This window comes from Lissotriton helveticus, chromosome 9, assembly GCF_964261635.1.
Source record: "Lissotriton helveticus chromosome 9, aLisHel1.1, whole genome shotgun sequence".
Taxonomy (NCBI): Eukaryota; Metazoa; Chordata; class Amphibia; order Caudata; family Salamandridae; genus Lissotriton; species Lissotriton helveticus.
Window position 1 is genome coordinate 1,260,478,553 of NC_136070.1, and position 18,702 is coordinate 1,260,497,254.

Sequence of the window (18,702 nt, forward strand, 5' to 3'; positions counted from 1 at the left end):
CTCCTGCTGGCACTCACTCCTGCCCTCTGACTCAAACTCAGCACCTCCTCTGAACTAAGCAGGGAGGGGGGCAGGTTCTGCATGGACCCTACAGCTTGGAAGCGTGGGGGCCTTCACGAACCCCGACATCCGTCTGGACTTTTACACTGCAGGATCTGACGTGGCCTTTCTGCCTCGCGCTGGTATTGGACAGTACCCAATCACGAGGCCTCGCCTGGCAACCACACACCTGAAAACCAGGGCACAAGGCCTAAAAAAGAAGTGGGGGAACGCTGTCACTGGAAGTGATGCCACGACAGGAAGTGACGTCACGAAAGGTGGATTGCACCATCACCGCGCTCATTGCCGCCCCTTGCTCACCCCTTAGATGCGATTGCATCTGAGAAGCCGGCGCGGGAGCAGCGTGCTGTGAGCTCCGATCTCGTCCCAGAGAGGCCAAAGAGTGAAGTCCAGCTGAGTCCAGCTGTTTGGCAGGGGAGGGGGGGGACGCGTCCACCCGGTAAAATAAGTGGGGGGGTGCCGTCCCCCCGCGTGGTACCCCGACTCGAGCCCTGCCGAAAACCCTGCCTGGGGTCCCTACAAAACAACGAATGGGCAGGAAAAGCCAGGAATTATGCAAATTTAACATATTTGGTGGGGGGGGGGGGCTGGTCCCATTACCCTTCCCTCACCAACCAGCTTGGGGGATCTCACAAGGAAGTGCAATCAGTGGGCGCAAAGCCCTAGCATTCAACCAATCAAAGCAATTGTAAAGCGCACTACTTACCCGTGAGGGTCTCAAGGCGCTAAGGGGTGGGGAATGCTGCTACTGTTCAAAAAGCCAGGTCCCCAGGAGTCTACGGTTCATCCTCTGTGGGAGTGAGCGTCACGCCTTGATCCTTCAGGGCCGGTAGAAAGAAAATGCGTGACCCCTCCCCTAGAACCGCCAAAGACCCGTGCTGCCTGGAGCCGGTCTTTACTGCCCCTGCCTGGTGCATGTGCTGGTGCAGCCATGTCACGCCTCATGCTGCACCATGGGTGCGCCCTGTGCGTGACCCCCTGCTGGCCTCGAGTGACACCGCAGGGTGGCAGCCGTGTGCCTCCGCCACGCCAGCATGTCCTGGACGTGTCACTGCAGCTCCCACACGAGCTCATTGTGACACACAACCGCTGCCCCCTTGCTGGAAAGGACACCCCAACCCCCCCTTAAACTCGTCAGAACACATGGCTCTCCTGTGGCCCGCTATAGCGCCATGACCCGAAACCCACAGCGCTGGTCATGACGCATAACAAATGTGAAGACGGGACTCACCTAAACTCCCTCAAGTGACCCATATATTCAAATATTTGGGTCACAGCCCTGAACCTGCAGTGTGGCCTGGAGACCCAGGTGACCGGTGGCCAACCTCTGCCCCTGTGGTGTGCCACGTGCCAGCCTCAACTGGAGTGAACACAAGGCCCTGCTCCTTATGGAGGTCTGAGAGCGCAGGTGTGTCGCAAGTGCGGCAAGTCACACCTCTGAGCCCCAGAAAGACATTGGGCCCGATTCACAGAACTAACTTAAGAGAAAATCCTAAACGTACTACTTTTGGTATTCACAGAAGTTGGGATTTTGTCTTAAATTTGTCTTAAAACAGTCTTAAGTTAGTAGTCTGTCTAAAGACAGACTTAAGTTAGTAGTCTGTCCGTCTAAAGACGGACTTAAGTTAGTAGTCTGTCTACAGACTTAAGTTAGTAGTCTGTCTAAAGACAGACTAGACTTAAGTTAGTAGTCTGTCTAAAGACAGACTAGACTTAAGTTAGTAGTCTGTCTAAAGACAACAAACTTAAGACATCCTAACTTCTGTGAATACCAAAAGTAGTAAGTTTAGGATTTTGTTTTAAGTTAGTTCTGTGAATCGGGCCCAGAACGCCTCCTGTTCACCAGTGGGCCTACTCCCTGAGGCAGGACCGTCACGCCCCTCATCCTGCAGGCAGACACCAGACTTCCAATAGCGCTTCGGTGCCGTGTTAAGGCGCTGGACCTGCACCCTGGAAACATCCTCCTCCCAGTGACATACGGGGAGAGGTGTGGCGCCGCGGCCAGGGCGACTGACGCTGGAATCTGGGGACCACGGTTCGATCCCCGGCTCCGGCGGCAGGTTAGCCCAGCACCATGTGACTCTGGGCAATAGCTCGCTTAATCTTCCCGACGGCCCCCAGCGCCTAGAGACCCTTACGGGTGATTGTGCGCTTTACAAATGTGGACTTTAATTACGCGTTGATAATGTGTCACGCAACGCCATGCGTGACACAGCAATTGCTGCAACTCCAGTGTCACGCATTCAATCTGCATCCTTCGTAAGTTGCTACAATTGCATACCTCGGTGCTACAATTGTATAGCGCACATTCCCAGAATGTCTCGTGGTCGCGGAGCTAAGGGCCCTGTCCTACCCTGCAATGCCAGCCTGCTGCAAGCCCAGGGCCGTCACAACTCTAGCAGCGTGGCGCTAGGCCTCGAGGCGCCTAACGCACACGCAGCAGTCTAATTAGACACACACACGGCAACGCTTGGCCCATCTCCAACCAAAACCTACGGGCAAAGCGCCCCGTGCCAACCCACCGGGCACAGGTGCTGGGCACAATGCGGGTTAGCTGCTCACAGCCCGGGGTGCCACGTACAGGAGGCGGCAGCGGCCACAGCAGCCTGGCACCGGTCCCTCGTCACAGATCAGACGCCAGCCCTGGAGCCCGGGCCCCGGGAGACACGGATGTGCCCTCGGTGCCAACGGTAGCGAAGTCAGGGAACTGCGGGGCACCCCCTGCGGGCGGCGCCACCAGAACACGCAGCACCCACTTCAAGAGGCTGCAACGCGCCTCCAGACAACATTAAAACAATGCATTTCAGGCCAGCAAAATATTCACAGAGCATTAATTAGAAGCGCCGTGAAACTTTCTGCTAAGTAAAAATACATAAGAAAAAGTATGCTATCCGTGCGCAGCAATAACTAGCCACGGGGCCCGGATGTATCTCTTTTGTCCAGGAAAAGTGAACGAAATCACATTGGTTTTAGAAATGTGCTCGGAAATGTAAGCCACTAAATTTTAGGTCAAAAATGTGATCTTGAAAACAACTTATTTTAAGCTAAAGTGCTTCCCTCGGACTATTTCAAACAATTTATTTTTCAACAAAAAAAATGTACAAATTACAGATCTGAACAGTTCGACTCCTGTCCAAAAGACTTTAAGGCAGAAGGTCTGAATTGTGATGATTTTGACTGAAAAGCAGCAAGTGTACGGGCACAGAGTGGCCCCTCGTGCACCCACGTGGGCGGGGCCCTGGAAGCCCCCTCCAGCCCACGCACACATGGGATTCACAAAAGAGGAAATGTGCACGACGACCATGTGTGCACCGAGCATGTGGTTGTAGCCAATGTTTGTTGAGAGAAACTCCATTTCACAATAACCGTTCGTGCTCCTGACTCCGCCCCATTGTTCAGCTAAGGATGCCTGCTAGCGCTTTGCACTGCTCTAAAGCTGCTTCAAAGCGCTAAAATGGAAAGACTGGGGCCCGATTCACAGAACTAACTGAAGACAAAATCCTAAACTTACTACTTTTGGTATTCACAGAAGCCAGGATTTTTTCTTAAGTTTGTCTTAAGACAGACTTAAGTTTGTTTTAAGACAAATTTAAGACAACATCCTAACTTCTGTGAATACCAAAAGTAGTAAGTTTAGGATTTTGTCTTAAGTTAGTTCTGTGAATCGGCCCCTATGTAAAGGGGAGACGAGGATACGGAGGGCGGGGCAGAGGGAAGAAAGGACAAAAGGTTCTCTTCTTGTACAGGGTGTACATCACCTCAGAGAGATGGTGGAAAGCGCCTAGAGGCGCAGAGCGGCACATGGAGAGGAAGGCTGGACAGGAGGAGGGAAAGAAGGAAATATTAAGTTATTACCTCACTCTGTGGTTGATTCTAAGCGCTAGGAAGGGGTTTTGGGGCACAGATTTGGAGTATGGGAGGACCACGTGGGCCTGGTCCACACAGATCGGGTCGCAGGCCCGGCAGCGAACAGAAAGCACTGGCAAAACATTGCACTGTCAATTCCGCAGTCTCCTGGAGAGTAAGTTAAGGAAGTAAGACGACAGGGATACCCGACAGTAACTAATAAAGGTGGGATTTTTCTTAACTATCACTAGAATCAGGATATCTAGATTGTTTTAGGGATCTTTTGGCCCTGAAGAAGGCCACTTGGATGCATTGTGCACCAATTCAGGGCTGAAACATGTAGACCCGGATAGGATGGTAAAGAACGCATCATAGTAACTACTGACCGTCACCTATCCTATGTCCTTTGTTTTTAACCTCAGGGATCTTTTGGCCCTGAAGAAGGCCACTGGATGCATTGTGCACCAATTTAGGGTTGAAACATGTAGACCCGGATAGGATGGTGAAGAACGCGTCATAGTAACTACTGACCTCCTCCTTTGTCCTTTGTTTTTAACCTCTTATAAGCAGGCCCACTGGAAATATGAGATTGTGCGGCTGGGGTGATTTTCGCATAATGATTGATTTGCCGCAACTGCCACATAATCCATCATCTGCCTCATAATCAACAGATTTTAACAATAACAAAAGTTGTTTCTAGCTCAAACGGATCAAAAGTTACAAAAATGCGATTACATCTTGCAGTGGAGTGGAAGGCCCTTTGCACAGCTGGACTGCACGCCTTGTGGCTTATTGCTAAATTTGGATGTTAAACTGGCACTAATGAGGTACAAACAATGTCCAGATAGTCTTACCGAGTAGAAAAAAAATGAAATGAAGAAATACCATTACAAAATGTGCCTCATTATGCTGCATAATTAGCTTTTCCTTGCTGCATAATATACTCAGCCCTGCAGCATAATTTTGGCCCTCTCCTGCGGCATAATTCCAGGGCCCTGGTAAAGAGATAGACTCCAAAAATGGACGTAAAAGGGATTTTTATGTTGCCTTTCCTAACACCACAGCTCAAACAGCGACACTTTCACCAGGGCATAAAGATGAAAGACTGTGACCCCAGCACGAGCCCGCCAAGCACCAGGATGGCGCTGACAAAGGAGCCCGATGAATTATGCCACCCAGGGCAACTGATACAACCGGCGCCGACCTGGTGGGAGGGGGGTGGGTGCTGTGTTTAAAAATAAATTATGATTTTAAAGCACCTGTTGCAAAGTTCCTTGTGTGTCCAGCAGTTCGGGCTGGACTGTTCCCATGAGGCACAGGGTCGGACTGATTTGCATATGGCCATTTCTGAACTGGGGGGCAGAGTGGGCTAAAGAACGGTGATGGATTAAACCCAGATCTGTTGACTGGGTGTGAGTGTTTGATTGGTTCGGATGCTCCGTCCATCACCACCCCCTTTTTTACCACAGCAGTTTTCAGGCAGCAATAAAAATGTAAAGATAATTCTGGCGATTAATGTTCCTTCTGGAAAGAGATCGGAGTTTTGCCTCGTGGCAATTTTGACTCATCACAAAATAGCACAGAGGGTTAATGTGCCTGCTGTAAAAAAAACTTGTACCATGCTGATAACAATAGGGTAATTGAACTATGAGTAGCGCTATAAAAAACTGAAATGGATGTCAGCGAGGGGCTTTGGAGAGTTGAGGGGCTCTGCTGGAGGGTGGCAGCGAGGGAATTCATGGAGACGGAGGTCACAGGAACACACCAGACAAAAACACACCGCAACCTGAAAACAGACTGGCAACACAACTTGAATGCACCAGCATTTCCACCAGCCCAGTGTTGCATCGTGCCAAGCCACAATAAACACAACTTAACACACATGCACAGACACAAAAACACCAAACACATGTTCCAAACAGCTAAATACACACCACACAGCCAGCACAACCAGACTCACACCACCACTAGCTGCGAAGGATGTTGCTGAGCTAAATGCCAGGCCCACGAGAAGTGGTAACCACCACCACCCACCCATCAACACACCCACATCTGAGACCCAGCCGTGTCCTCACCATCACAAAAACCACAGCAGCACGAGCACACAGACAAATCCGAAAACACATCACAGGACCGCTGAGAGGCAATGGAACCCTCGGGTCTGCGTGGAAAGGCGCTCCGGGCGGCCAGCGCTTCGAGGTCCTTCTAATGGCAGTCTATGCGCTACACCGCGCAGGCGAAGTGAAGTGGTTACTTCCTAGACATGACTGGGTTCAGGTAGCACCAGTCTGGGTTACAGCCGCCGCCTCTATAAGCGTCCCTGAAGGGCAGAGAGGTCAGAGGTCAGATGGTGCCCGGGTCTCAGGGCGGACACTCTAAGGGGGTTCTGACGTGGAATTTTAACATACAAAGTATTAAGAGGGGGTCCTTTAGAAGCATGCAGCATTGCAATATATATATATATACACACACACACACACACATATATATATATATGCACACACATACTTACACACACAGCACTTCGTTGCAGTGGGGCTATACTAGTACCAGCACATTGGTGGGGGAGGGGTGTCAGGGGGCATGCAGGGTGAACAGCATCTGCTATATTTCAGGGGGGTGTAAGCCCCACTTGCCAGAGCCACACATAACAAGTGACCCCCCACGCCATTTGTCATACCATTACCTAAATTTGTTTTTGTCAATCAACAACACTTTGCAAAAATAGGCTCAAATAATGTGCAATGTTAAATGAAAACCCACAAGTCCCAGAATGCAACAAGGTCTCGAGTCGATCCCGTGCCTGGCACGAGCAGCCCACACTATCATGTTGCCTTACTCCATTTTGTGGCACTCCGTCATTACTTTTCATCAATATAAAAACAGAACACTACAAGTCCCAGAATGCAAAGGGAAACGTGCAAACCACCCTCCACGACAAGCAACAACCCGCGAGCGCCACAGAACCTTTGGAGGAGGGAAGGGAAGTCCTCACAGCACGTGGTGCAGTGAAGCAATCAGCCAGGGCCGGACGGGCCTTTCAATCCACCGGGCACTTCCCCAGCGGGCCGGAGACCCTGGAAGCTCCAGAGAGGGGGAGAGAGAACCCGACCACAGAGGGACAGAGAGAAGGAGAGGAAAAGAATGGATGGAAAGAGATTGAGCGAGGAGACGGCGTGAGCCGGGCTGGTTTTAGCATCCCCCCCCCCCCCCCCCCCCCACAGTCCGGCTCTGCGATCTCCGGGTTGCAAAACTTCCCTAGGTGAAAAAGTAAATAAATAAATACCTCCCACGATACACAAGGCTTGAGTTGGTTTCGTGGCAGGTGCGAGTAGCTTCTCTTTAGATTCTGGGACTTGTAATATTTAGTTTATAATTTGGAAAACAACATGGAAATACCTCGAATCTACAGGCAATGCATTTAGTCTGAGTTAACCAATCACAGCTGAGGTGGGGCGACCCAAAATGTCAGACAGAGGAAGAGAGAGAAATAAAATGCATGCACATAGGCCTGAAGAGTGAAATAAAAGCATCTACAGAGACCTCGAGGTCTCCGCTGTCCAGAGCAAGTCATGCATTAGAAGACCGTGTTCTCCACTCTACCCCCGCCCCCCTCCTGTCCACCACAGGCCTCGTTCTTACGGATGTCCAAAGTCCACAGAACACCGTGTTTCCAGCCCCGGGCGTTCATTTAACAAACCGGTGCATGCTGGGAGCTCTGCTCAGGGTACATTCAAATTCCACCAACACATCCCATAGCCAAATAACTGATTTATATAATAAAATAAAAAATTAACAATAAAAAAAAAGAAAGAAAGGAGGACAGACTGCATGATAAGACAGACAACCTCTCCACTAAACGTCTGCGAGTCTAAGTGGTCGAAAGTACAGGTGGAAAAATAACAAAAACTGGTTAGGAATAGTTCCTACATACTGTGTGAGACAGCGGCACACCCCTGGGCGCGGGGTGGGTGTACTTGCTACTAGTCACGCTTTGGTTTTTCTGTACCAGGGTCACTGGACTATGCAAGTCTTAAATCGCAGTGTTTTCAGCAGACTTACGGATGTAAGAAATAATCTGCTATTACGTCATTTGCAGATGCAAAAGAACAAAAAGTTTCTAGCTCGAACTGAATTTAAAAAAAAAAAAAAACACACACACGCACAACAGCACAACACGCACGAAGGCCCTTTGCAAAAAAGCTAACTTGCTCCCTTTTTAACCGCCTTTCCCTGTTTACTAAGGTGTTAAACTGCCGCTAACAAGGGAGGCTTTTTTTGTCGTAAGGATGATGCCAAAAGCGCTGGTGCGGACAGAAAAAGACGAATTACCGCCCTTTCCAGATGCTGAACACATCGGAAAAGAGTTGCCCCAGTAATCCTTTTCTTCTAGAAACGTTGATGAGGTGAAATCTTAGCTCAGATAACTTTAATAGGAGTCAAAACGACAAAATAGTGAAATTATACTGCCAGATAAAGCGCTGTATCCCACCGCATAATTTACCTTTTATTTCTGCACACCTCAGTCAGCCTCGCCGCATCATTGAGCCTCAATGCCACATAATTCCCGTGGTGGCGCCATATCGTTCTCAGGCAGCCCACCTTCCTCTGTGTTGTCAACGCACAATGGGGCATATTATCAAGGACGGGCGATACATTATCGCCGGTTTTATCGGCAGGAAACTGCCGATAAAGCGGCGATAATGGGCTTGATAATATGCCCTTGTGAATTCCCATAGAAGCCCAGGTTAACACCAGAACCTGGGCTACTATGGGAACTCACAAGGACATATTATCAAGCCCATTATCGCCGCTTTAGCGGCAGTTTCCTGCAGATAAAAGCGACGAAAATGTATCACCCTTTCTTGATAATATGGCCCAATGTTTCCGGGCGTGATCTTTACCCTTGCAGATCAAAGGTAAGAGGTGGGCTAGTTACGCTGATGCCAAACCAGACTACATTTCCCAGAATGCAGTGACCTCAAACTCCGAGTCCTGGAAACATGGTGCCCTGACACTGTGGAGACAGGTGGCAACCTCTCCCGAATCCTGGGTTTTCCTTTCAGAAGCCACCGTAATTCGATTTAAGTGAAAACTACAACTCCCAGAAAGCACCACGCTGCTGCAGCTCTCCCACCTGCGCTACGGGCTTCACACTAAGAGTCACCCCCGAGGTCGTGCCCGCACACGCTGCCTCATACACCTCGGGGTGGCGTGTGTGCCGCACGTGGCCCTCGGTACATAAAAGTGCCCACGTGCCCCACACACCCCCTAAACTTTGCCCTTGGCCCGGACAGTGCCAAGAGGGCACAAGAGGAGAGAGGGAACGCTGAGACTTACCTCCAGCTCCTCTCGCCGCTCCACCTGCCTCTCTGCGCCTGCCAAGCGCCTTCTGCTATTTAACGCTCACAAAACCAACCCGGCACCCGCCTCCCCCCTGCACAAAAAAACCCACCCCTTCACCAATCAGAGGCAGATGTGGCCCGAGCTCACAAGCTTCCTCTTCTGTGTTTTTGGCTGCCAGAGTGATTTTCACTTCTCATCTGACTCGGGTCGACGACGCGGATCCTGGTTTGTGTTTGCTCACTTTTTTTTAATTTTGAATTTTTGTTCACCTGACTCCATCGTCTCCTCGTGGCTTTGGGACGTTAGGGCAGGTGTGCTGGGGGCTCGGGGGTGGCGCAAACCGACCAGGACACCCGGCTTTTGTGGTTTCTGGGGGCTGGGGTCTGAGTTAGAGCGCCTGGTGTGAAGTGCAGACGTGGTGGAGACAAAAAAAACTAAACACGTGCACGAAAGAGCAGGAGAGTAGGGGAGCAAAAGTGCTGAGAAAGCCAGTGCTTTAAATGGACGAGGTACTGTCCGGTACACAGTACCTGCACTTCTTTAATTTGAAAGGTAGACTACCGGCACTTCTCAGCACTGCTGCAATACATGTAATGTGAAAGTACCGGCACTTCCCAGGAGCACACCGGTACTCTAACTATTGAGTACCTGCACTTCTTTAATTTAAAAGGGAGAGCACCTGCACTTCTCAGTACTGCTGCAATACATTTAATAAGAGAGTACCGGCACTTCTCAGGAGCACACAGGTATTCTAAACAGTGAGTACCTGCACTTCTTTAACTTAAAAGGGAGAGCACCTGCACTTCTCAGTACTGCTGCAATACATTTAATAAGAGAGTACCGGCACTTCTCAGGAGCACACAGGTATTCTAAACAGTGAGTACCTGCACTTCTTTAACTTAAAAGGGAGAGCACCTGCACTTCGCAGTACTGCTGCAATACATTTAATAAGATAGTGCCAGCACTTCTCAGGAGCACACAGGTATTCTAAACACTGAGTACCTGCTCTTCTTTAATTTAAAAGGCAGAGTACCAGCACTTTTCAGCACTGCTGCAATACATTTAATGTGAGAGTACCAGTACTTCCCAGGAGCACACAGGTACTCTAACTACTGAGTACCCACACTACTTTAATGTGAAAGGCAAAGTACCTGCACTTCTCAGCACTGCTGCAATACAACTAATGGGAGAGAACCAGTACTTCCTAGGAGTACCTGCACTTCTCAGTACTGCTGCAATACATTTAATGGGAGAGTACCAGCACTTCTCAGGAGCAAACAGGTACTCTAAACAGTGAGTACCGGCACTTCTTTTATTTAAAAGGCAGAGTACCAGCACTTTTCAGCACTGCTGCAATACATTTAATAGGAGAGTACCAGCACTTCTCAAGAGCACACAGGTACTCTAAACAGTGAGTATCTGCACTTCTTTAATTTAAAAGGTAGACTACCGGCACTTTTCAGCACTGCTGCAATACATTTAATGTGAGAGTACTAGTACTTCCCAGGAGCACAGAGGTACTCTAACTACTGAGTACCTGCACTTCTTTAATTTAAAAGGGAGAGTACATACACTTCTCAGTACTGCTGCAATACATTTAATAAGAGAGTACCGGCACTTCTCAGGAGCACACAGGTATTCTAAACAGTGAGTACCTGCACTTCTTTAATTTAAAAGGGAGAGTATCTGCACTTCGCAGTACTGCTGCAATACATTTAATAAGAGGGTACCGGCACTTCCCAGGAGCACACAGGTATTCTAAACAGTGAGTACCTGCTCTTCTTTAATTTAAAAGGCAGAGTACCAGCACTTTTCAGCACTGCTGCAATACATTTAATGTATGAGTACCAGTACTTCCCAGGAGCACACAGGTACTCTCACTACTGAGTACCTGCACTTCTTTAATTTAAAAGGGAGAGTACCTACACTTCTCAGTACTGCTGCAATACATTTAATAAGAGGGTACCGGCACTTCTCAGGAGCACACAGGTATTCTAAATAGTGAGTACCTGCACTTCTTTAATTTAAAAGGGAGAGTATCTGCACTTCTCATAACTGCTGCAATACATTTAATAAGAGAGTACCGGCACTTCTCAGGAGCACACAGGTATTCTAAAGAGTGAGTACCTGCACTTCTTTAATTTAAAAGGGTGAGTATCTGCACTTCTCAGTACTGCTGCAATACGTTTAATAAGAGAGTACCAGCACTTCTCAGGAGCACACAGGTATTCTAAACAATGACTACCTGCTCTTCTTTAATTTAAAAGGCAGAGTACCAGCACTTTTCAGCACTGCTGCAATACATTTAATGTGAGAGTACCAGTACTTCCCAGGAGCACACAGGTACTCTAACTACTGAGTACCCACACTACTTTAATGTGAAAGGCAAAGTACCTGCACTTCTCAGCACTGCTGCAATACATTTAATGGGAGAATACCGGCACTTCTCAGGAGCAAACAGGTACTCTAAACAGTGAGTACCGGCACCACTTTTATTTAAAAGGCAGAGTGCCAGCACTTTTCAGCACTGCTGCAATACAATTAATAGGAGAGTACCAGCACTTCTCAAGAGCACACAGGTACTCTAAACAGTGAGTACCTGCACATCTTTAATTTAAAAGGCAGAGTACCAGCACTTCTCAGTACTGCTGCAATACATTTAATGTGAGAGTACCAGTACTTCCCAGGAGCACACAGGTACTCTCACTACTGAGTACCTGCACTTCTTTAATTTAAAAGGGAGAGTACCTACACTTCTCAGTACTGCTGCAATACATTTAATAAGAGAGTATTGGCACTTCTCAGGAGCACACAGGTACTCTAACTACTGAGTACCCACACTACTTAAATGTGAAAGGCAAAGTACCTGCACTTCTCAGCACTGCTACGATACATTTAATGGGAGAGTTCCGGCACTTCTCAGGAGCAAACAGGTACGCTAAACAGTGAGTACCGGCACTTCTTTTATTTAAAAGGCAGAGTACCTGCTCTTCTCAGCACTGCCGCAATACATTTAATAGGAGAGTACCGGCACTTCTCAGGAGCATACAGGTACTCTAAACAGTGAGTACCCGCACTTTTATATTTCCATTTAAAGCACCGGAGAAAGCAAAGGTAAAACCAAAGACTCTGCAGGGACTGGGAGTGAAGGGGAGGCAGGGAAAAGAACTCTGAAACTGGGAGGTTTGGCCCCAGACCGGGGCCCTATATGCACATGTGCCGAGTGGCCCCTCCTCACGTACGACAGATGCAGCTAGCCCCTTCTCTAGGCTGGGTTTCGACCAGTTCATTTCTCCCCTCCGGCCCAAGAGAACCAATGGCGAAATCAGCCAACCATTCACTGGCGTATCTTGATTTGTATTTATTTTTACATTATTGACATGATTATTGTAAGAAACTGGATAATTATTTGTGGTGGGTGATTGCCCACTTCAAGGTATAATCAACCTTTGCCAGGCTGCACCCTCAAAGTGCCCAAATTAACCTGACCGCAATCCACTGGTAGCTTGGCACAGAGCAGACCGGCTTCCCTTCTGGCAACGTGTAAAGTATTTGTGGCGCACTGAAACAGTGAGAAAGTCAGAATGCCAAGCAATAAAAATCCAAACCTGAACTAAAAAAATGATGGAGTGAATTGTAATAAAAAAAATGACAAAAATCCAATCAGAGATATGAATTTTTAAGCAGATAAGGTTAAATGTTGCTGAAAAGTGCAAATCACCAATGGTAGTTAATCCGTTTCGTGCTCGCGTCAGCCAACGGCCGTCGCGAGCACTACCTCGCTGGTGCTGCGCATGTCGGTTGACCGACGCAGCCCCGCCCACTGATTAGAACTCCCGCGGCGGAATTCGCGTCACGGTTAAGGAGTTAATGGTCGCGGTCGAGCAGAAGCAAGGCACATTTTCAGACTGTACGCGATGCGCGCAGGTCGGATACACCAATCCGGTTCATACTGGTTGAAGATTTTACCTTCGTATTTAGTCTTTTAACCCCTTCCATGCTGATGACGAGCTCAGCTCGTCATCAGCGTTACCTGCCGTGTGCTGATGACGAGCTGAGCTCGTCATGTAACGCGGTAATTTTTAAAATGCCGCATACAGCGGGAAAAGCCGCCGCACGCATGCGGTTAAGCCCCACTCAACCACAGGAGTGCACTTCTAACGCCCACCAGGACCTCAGCGGTGGCACTTAAAGTCTCACAGGGTGTCAGGCAGAGGCCAACAGCAGGCAGGGTCCAGTACAAGTCCCGTGGCAGCTGGTCAGCTGGGTACCTCCAGGAAAAGGTCTCTTGCAGCTTGTTGTCTTGCTCTAGCCACACAGGAGGTCACCCGAATGACCCTTAGAATCCACTTCTTTGTCTTGGGTACAAGAGAGAGCAGGTCCTGTCCTTCCGGGCTCGTCTCGGGCCACAGACGGTCCTCTTCGGATCTTCCGTAGGTCCAGAAAGTGTTCTCAAGTGGGTGCCTGAAGCCACCACATTTTATGCACGACACCTGCTAATGAGTGTGGGGGGGAGTCACTTCTAGGCACACCGAACCAATGACATAAAAGTTTCAGGGGCCAACCCTACCCACTTTTTCAGTAGTTCTTGTTTGTCTTACTGCAACCAGGCCCACAATGCCATGTTACAAGGCATTTTCAAGATGGTGAAAGTTTTCAAACACACTAAATTTGGACTTCGAGTGGAAGGGTGTGTGTGTGTGTGTGTGGGAGTGTCATAGGGAAATCACCAGTGCCCTCCCACATCCAACACTAAATTTCAGTTTGTGGCAGTCACAGTACCCACAACAAACCCAGAGACACGAGCAGGGGCGGCTCCTCCTCGGGAGCGGAGGAGCGTCCCCCCGCCTGTTGCGGGCGCAGCAGCCAAACACAAATGAATAAAATGGTATTTCAATGCCATTTTATTTATTTGCCACCGTATTGGCTCGCGTTGTCTTCAATGCAAGGGTGGGGGCAGAGCAGAATCCTGCAAATGCAGAATTTCAGCACTGGTCTAAATTGCACATGTCGGATTGGCCGGCAGTCTTGCGACGGCCAGCCCGACATGAGCACTGTAGACCCAGCAATCCAAAGGCTGTGAAACAGCCTGGGGATTGCTGGCTCTGGCCCCCAGGCTCAAAATGAGCGCTGGGTGAGCCTGCTCCCACCAATCCTGGAGCTGCTTTTACAGCATTAAAGCAGCTCTAGGATTGGATCGAGTTCTGTTCCACAAGCAGGAAGGAAGTCCTTCCTTTTCCTGCTCGGGGAAAGGACAAGTGCTGCAGCGGTATTCCTACAGCTCCGCGTTTATGGTGAGCAGCACCTTCGCGCCTCACTATTTTTATTGAAGCAAGCCGCCACTGGATGCAAGTCTGCTAGGACAAAAGCAGAGTCCTCAGCAACCAGATAGAGGACCCACAAGAAATGTCCTGGCATTTTGTTCTCAATGCATATACAAAGGGGACCCCCTGCACCAATGAAACGTTCCTGAGGCAGGGAAAAGAACAACTGTAATGTAAATCCTCAGGCAACCACTCTCTTTATTTACAATTACAATATTTCATGTTTAACAGAGCTCATGAACACATAAATATTAGAAAAGCTGCAACATTAGTTGATTATCAATATTCAATAATATACACACAACATATACATTGGTATATATAAAATACAGTTCTAAAACAGACCAGTACAATCATTCACATCTGTTATACCCAGACACATTTATGAAATGCACTCAATAGACAAGTAATAAAGTTTCAAAATGTTTATAAATCACTATCATGATGATATACAGGTCCTAATCTGGAAGATAACCATTCAAACATATATTTTCTTATGTAGGGCAAGATATGTAACATGCCAGAAATTCCGATAGCCAAATATCACAGACAATTGATGAATGTAATGTAGCTGAAGTAAATAGTACACTCAGAAGATCTCTCTACACGTGTTTCGGCTCCCAGACCTTCATCAGGAGAGCCATATTTCATAGGTTTAGATAACACTTCAAGATATACAATGGAAGATATAAGAGTTCTGAGAATCAAACAAAATAAATGATACAAAGTGTGTAACAGTTAAGCCTACGTCTGGATATTGCTCATAAGTCGCACCAGTGAATAAACCAAGAAAGGTTTACATGTACTCACCCAATTGTGTCACATATGCAAATGCAAGTGATCTCACAGCACATCTGGTGATGTGTGCAAATATACAATAGAAAGAAAAATGAAAAGGATACTGCCAAAAGATAAAATGAAAAAACAAAATTTGAACGAAGGCGGAATAATTCCACTTGCGTACCTTCCTTTTCCTGGTTTTGGAAACGAGAAGTGCTGCAGCGGTTATTCAAACTCCCCATTTATGGGGAGCCATACCTTCTTGCCTCACCATTTTTATTGAAGCTAGCTGCCACTGGACACAAGTCTGCTAGGACAAAAGCAGAGCCCTTCATCAGCCAGACAGGGGACCCACAAGAAATGTCCTGGCATTTTGTTCTCTCCCTTTCAAGTGTGCCCCAAGTGTTACATGTGGTACAACAGACCTGTAAAGTAGGATTTGTCAGTGTGGTGTTACAGGATGCCCACAGCCCCCACTCTAAATATTTTATGGAGTTCAGAGGAGTAATGTCTGCCCATTCAGCTCTGCATATTGTTTGCTTCTGGGAAGCATTTCACACCCCATTCACATCTATTCAAGGCTGAGCAAAGGCTAGGGAGTAGCTGGAGAACTAAAGCACATTAGCTTCCGGGTACTTCAGGCAGGGAAAATATAACTTTCTAAAAGTTATTTTCCTTAATATTTATTAAAATCTACTTAACAATTGAACTGGATTTGTAATAACTAATCAAAATATAGTTTTTTATTTTTTTCTTTCCGGTCCCTTTCCTGAGATACAGTCTTAGAGGACACCCTTTCGGTAATGTGGACCGCCCGCCTACAGGGCGGGGGGCCCAATTTTGGCATTAGAATGCGCCCGCCACACAGGCGGGCGCATCCTGTATATTTACTATTGCGGCAGGCGGAGCCGAAATCTCCGCCCGCCGCAATGGTAAAAATTAACGTTGTGCATTTCAAAGCACAACATGACAGGCACCGCGCAGTGCCTGCCATGTTGCACTCCGCCCGACATCGTAATGACCCCCTTAGTAGTTCAATCTGTACTCTGGTTTTCTACAGAGGAAAATTAGGCTTGCCACAGTGAAAATAGATTTTTGGGCACTGTCACTGCAGGGACATTACCCAGTCCTTTATTGGTAAAAAATAATAATAAAAAGTGCTAGGACCCTTCTCAGAAGGCCACTGCAGCTCGCACCACCGATTGCCCGTATCAATTCTGCCAATGCCAATTCCAACACAATTACTAACCATCACACTTCTGTAAGTATGACAATTCGGACAGTTCAAAGCTACCCAAAGCTGTAAAAATAGCCTGGACAGCTGGTATTATGAATTTTTAATGTATATTGAATTATTAAACACAGCTGATGTGCTCACCTTAAAAACAGACAAACAGTACCCCCCATGTGGCGACAGTCATAAGTGCTGGCACTAAGAATTAAGTGCCAATGCCAAGCACCGGCAAACACTGGCTCGTATTAAGCACTGATGGTAACATTTATTTCCTACATGTCCTAATCCTAAATAACATGCACTTACCTTGTGGGCTGCCAGGCCTACACAGGGGGGGCTTATTAATAGTTAGACAAAAGGGTGTCTGCTGTCAAAAATGGTTATTTTGACAGATCGTACAGCAGGGTTTACCTTGTCAGATTAAACAGGGTAGGCCTGAAGTCATGTTTGCCGTGCTACTGTAGTGGGTGGTACAGTAGGTGCTGCCGTCCATCACCACCCACTTTTGTACCGCTTTTGGCCGCCATAAGTTGGCAGGGTATGCTCAGAGTGTAATGCGACAGGCTGTGTTAATTGATGTTTTACTGCTTTAATGAAATGCTTTACCACTTTAAAGGAAATGCATAATGAAAGGCTCCCATGAAACGCTTTAATGAAATACTTATGAGATGTTAATGAAATGCTAATGCCCGAATTGCTTTGATCTAAAGCCTATATAAAAGATCTTGATTTTCAATTACAAATACTGGTGTGGTCTCCATTATTGCGCCCACTTCGTGTCTCAGTGGATGAGTGTGTTGAGTAGCTGCTTTACACGTAAGCCCTGGTTGCCTTCCTGCTCGAGCCAAGCTACCCCCCCGGAGAACTGGCGGTCCCAGTTCTTACAGTTAGTATCCTATTTTCGTGGCAAATGTATTCTTATCGCATACAAAATGTAAAAAAAAAAAACACGCAATAACATTGTTATTATAAGATCCGTATTGATAATTATGCCTTGTCTATACACAGCGCTAGCTGCATCAGCCTTTCCTCTTTCATGGCTCAGATACTCTATCAAGAGTCAATGAGGAGGCATGAACTGTTAGGCCTCCCACATTCCAAACAGATGCCCTTAAACATACACTCTGAATAACAGGTGAATAGCCTTACTCGCTTTGTGAACCCGGAACCTATGTAAGGCAGAGGTGGCTCTCTAGTATTTGAACCAATGAAACACAGGGCCTGATTCACAGACTGAACTTAAGACTCAATCCTAAACTTACTACTATTTTGGTATTCACAGACTGCACTTACTACTTTTGGCATTCACAGAATGCACTTACTACTTTTGGTATTCACAGAAGTTAGGATTTTGTCTTATAAGACAGACTTAAGACAACCTGTGAATATCAAAATAGTAGTAAGTTTAGGATTGAGTCTTAAGTTCATTCTGTGAATCGGGCCCACAGATCTCAACAGGACATGCTTAGTCGGCAGTTTATGTAAACACTACATTGAGAAGAGACAACTTTAAGCCATGCCTGTAGGATATAACAGTCCATTTCTGCTAGAGGGGTGATCCTTCTCAGTTCTTACCAGAGCACCCTTGTACGCAAGGTGTCAGCCGACTGATTGTTTTTAACTAGACCGATCGCATACGACAGACAAGAACCCCCAGTGTCCCAGTGCGCAGTTTCTCCAAAAAAACACAATATTGTGTTTAAAAGCCAGCGCCATGTTTACAAAGATACTGTCTTGAAATCAGCGGTGTCCAGTGTAGGTCCAGGAGGGCTGGAACTATTTCAGGTTTCCAGGATAGTCACATATATTTCCAGTGCGTTGTTTGTGAAAGAAAGAGTGTAGGGTCCCAAAGTTTTTCTGAGCAGCCTGCCCACTCCGTGGCAGAATGTCGGTGTTTCCGAATAGCAAGGCTGTCTAGTCTTAATGCCACCTCATGCCTCCCTCGTCCACCCCCACTCTCTCCCTGCCCCCTTTATCTCAGTCTTTTTCTCCCATTTGTCACTGTTTTCCATCTTTCTCTTCTTCCCCCACTACCCTATTTGCTGCCTTTCTTTTTCTTGTTCTGGATCAAAGTTTGTTGAAGAAAAATAAGTTCCGGCCCTCAAAAAGAGT

General features: G+C 47.5%; 1 long non-coding RNA gene across 1 annotated transcript in view; it reads right to left on the reverse strand.

Annotated features, from left to right (window-relative positions):
• The window catches only part of LOC144782440 (uncharacterized), a 124,587-nt gene extending 115,316 nt beyond the window's left edge, over positions 1–9,271 (reverse strand). Inside the window, exon 1 of the long non-coding RNA XR_013601152.1 lies at positions 9,247–9,271. This is a non-coding gene — a long non-coding RNA (uncharacterized LOC144782440). The remainder of the gene's footprint in view (positions 1–9,246) is intronic.
• Positions 9,272–18,702: the final 9,431 nt, after the last annotated feature.